This window comes from Callionymus lyra, chromosome 16 (assembly GCF_982586985.1).
Source record: "Callionymus lyra chromosome 16, fCalLyr1.hap1.1, whole genome shotgun sequence".
Taxonomy (NCBI): Eukaryota; Metazoa; Chordata; class Actinopteri; order Syngnathiformes; family Callionymidae; genus Callionymus; species Callionymus lyra.
This window is the reverse complement of record NC_141833.1, coordinates 9,900,740-9,904,330: the sequence shown is the minus strand read 5'-3', so window position 1 is coordinate 9,904,330 and position 3,591 is coordinate 9,900,740.

The following is a 3,591-nucleotide window of genomic DNA, read 5'->3' as shown; positions in this document are numbered from 1 at the left end:
ACATTTGTTTTCAGGCCTACGGGTCACCTTGACCCAGAGACAACACAAGAGATACCACAAACACATTTGTTAACGGGGTTTTCGGGTCATCTTGACCCAGAGACAACACAACAGATACCACAAACACATTTGTTTTCAGGCCTACGGGTCACCTTGACCCAGAGACAACACAAGATATACCACAAACACATTTGTTTTCAGGCCTACGGGTCATCTTGACCTAGAGACAACACAAGAGATACAACAAACCCATTTGTTTGCAGGCCTTCCGGTCATCTTGACCCAGAGACAACCCAAGGGATACCACAAATACATTTGTTTTGTTGAAGCTCACAAACGTACAAGCCAGATTTCTGCTCCTGGAGAACATCAGAAAACGGGACGAGAGAAAACGTTGCCTCAAGGAATGCCAGTGAAAGCAATATTCGCTGACACACACTTAAATCATGAAGCGTCTCGACAAGCCTGAGCCACAGCCCTGTATTTGTTCTTGGATCTGAGGCTTCAGGTGTGACGGAGGGGTGAACGCACTCACCTGAGGGTGTGGCAGGAAAAAACAGTGAGAGGGTGTGTGTGTGTGTGTGAGTCGCTGTGAAACAGTGTAGCCTTGGGATACTGATAAATGCTTGTTTCACAATCGAACAGTCTTTCATAACATGAACAAAATAAAGCTACGATGAAAAATCTGACTTCACTAAAACTGCTGGAAAAAACATACGATTCTTTTTATCACAAAAAAAACAGTCAAATATGATGATATGAAAAGATTTTCCAGTGGTTTCATCTGGTTCATCATCTGGAATTATCCTGATTTTTAAACGTGATTGTGTGTTTAGCTAACAGCTAGCTTAGCTATAGGTAACAACTGTGTTACTAGCAGTTTAAACCTATATTTTACCACTTTAGAAAGCAATATTACCATGTTTGTGTTGGAGTCCAACGTCTTTCGTTCCCTCTTCCTTTCTGGAGCGAAACATAATCTCATTATTCTAGAGGAGGGACAATTCAGGTATGCTTTACAAGGATTTGAGCCCCAGGGACGTATAGAGAGGAAAAGCTTTCTCTTTTTTTTTGGATAACAAAAGACTGTATTTTACATTGAACAAGCCACAGTATCTATTGTAAATAAAGGTATAAAACAAGGTGAATCTTGACTAAGAGAGAATAAACTGGTATATATATATATATATATACTGTATATATACACACAAGTATTAAAGGTGTCTTTCGCATTTTCTTGATGTATATTTCTTGCTGAAGCTACAGCTAGCAACAGAAAGGGGACACCCTGGAAAGTTATTCAATTAAAAATTGAATGTGATATTGTTTTTAAAGTAGGTTTTGCAGGCTTCCATACATTAATCAACAGGATATATTTGGCCTCACGAGCACCACACACTAAAATAAGAATTTTAATTTGTACTTAAATTATTAATTGCAGTAGAAAAAAAACATGTTTTTCTTGGATGTGTGTACAGTCAACATGAAGGCCAGGAGTGTTCTAAAAATGTTTGATGTTTTCTCATTAGCCTTCCCCTCCACAGGGTTCTAGATTTAGCCTGAAAAACCGGTTTCTGTGCAAGGGGAAAAAAAAAAGTAGCTGTTGTGTGTCTTGTAAGTTGTATGTGTGCGAGTCCCAGGAGACACAACCACAGCCATTATGGAATACCTTTCCTGTGCTGGATCCACAACAAAACAGCAATTACACCGTTGACTGCACACAGAGCTGCTGCTGCTGCTGCTGGTCCGAGGGTCTTGTTCTTCTACAGGTGGTGAGAGTGAAACACAGAACCACACCCGGGGATCATGGCTGGGAAGCCGCGGCGGTTAAACCTGCGGTCCAGGAGCAGATCACGCCTGCAAACATGTGTTTGATGGAAGCTCCAAGAGGCCACAAAAGTTCAGCCAGTAAACGTCGATCGCCAGAAAGACCGGTGAGGTCCGGGTTCTCTGGTGCACAGATTCTTCATGATTATTTCTTACTCTTTTTTGTCAATATAATGAGCTCTTGATGTTAAAATGTGTCAAAACAAGAATCAAAATTTCTTGATTTAATAGTAAAGTATGATTTTATAACATTGTTAATATAAATCCGCACTTTATTTGTCATCTCAACACATGGATGTTTTCATCCAGCAGATGACATTATTCAAACCCTAGCAGGTGCCAAGGTCTCAAGCAATTTTCAACACAAATGTACATGATTATTCTATCTTATTTTATGTGGGATTTATTCCATTAAATGTATAAGGGGGGAGGGGGGGACTAGATTACCAAAAAAACGGATCAATTAAAGACGAATTACTCTCAAGTGGTTGCCTGAACCCTTAGTTGACACAAGAGGGAGTATCATGGTAGAAACCGAATTTTAAAGCTAAAAGTTAAATTTGGGAAAAAAAGAGGTCGAGTCCAATACCAAGGTTGGCCCTCCAGTTAAGAATAAAACTCACCATCATTTAGAAATTGTATTTTTAATGCTTTTCTTTTAACTATTTTCCCCTTGTTTTCCTTCTTATTTAGTTCAAGGCGGAGTGATATTACTGCCACCGGTTCAAGCGAGTGTGTATTGGTTATTGTACACTCAAAATCACTCTGCTGCGCTCAACCAGTCATACACGTGCGATCAACATGTCACACACAACACCAGTCTCAAGCGCTGCTGCTTAAAGCCTTTTAAACGTCATTTGAAAATCGTTACCATGGAAGTGAACGGAGTTGTCGGAACGCTTCATAAAGTTTGACTTTATCGGACTGTTTTGTTGACATTCCCTTTAGCACAGCTTTATCTAGTGGATGCATAACGCAACCCCAGTCAAACGTTTGACTGTATCTTTTATTCTATGCGCCTTATAATGTGCAAACTCTTTATGAAAACAGTTCTAAAATAGGCCATTCATTGAAGGTGCGCCTTATAATCCGGTGTATCTAATAGTGCTGAAAATACAGTACTTCAAATGAACTTCGTATAATAGATGATTTTGAAATTATTTTTGGGCACATTCTTAAATTTTATTATCATATTAGGGATTACTTATTGTGTCTCAGGATGATTATTTCAGTTTGAAATATCCCTCCTATTTCTGACACCATGAAAATGAGACAAATACCTGGACCAAACTAGCTTGTTTTCTATGGTTAAATCCCTAAACGAGCACCGTACTGCAACACCAGGTAGCTCCGGGAACATAACTTAAGAGCTCAACATAAAACTACTCAGAAGATGTGATTTAAAACATGGAAACAATCCTTTCTAAAGTGTGTGTTTCTACCGTAACAGTGCGTCTGACTCGTGTATCATGTCTTCCTGCTGGGTCTTCTCAGCCTGTAGCTACTTGTCCTTCTCAGTGAATATTTAAGAAAGCACCTCAAGTGTTCCTCCTGCGCTCTGACTCAAGGCTCTCGAGCCAGTTACTCATGGAGACCCAGCACATTTTTGAAAACTTGAGGGTACATACCTGCCCACACACGTTCAGAAATCACACCCAGATTTGTGAGTCTGAGGAGAGATCTCGCTGCTGCCTCTCAGGTCCGTGTGAGATGTGACAGCTAGACTCGTGTTTACTGACAGTGATTTACACTCAGGTCTGGTAT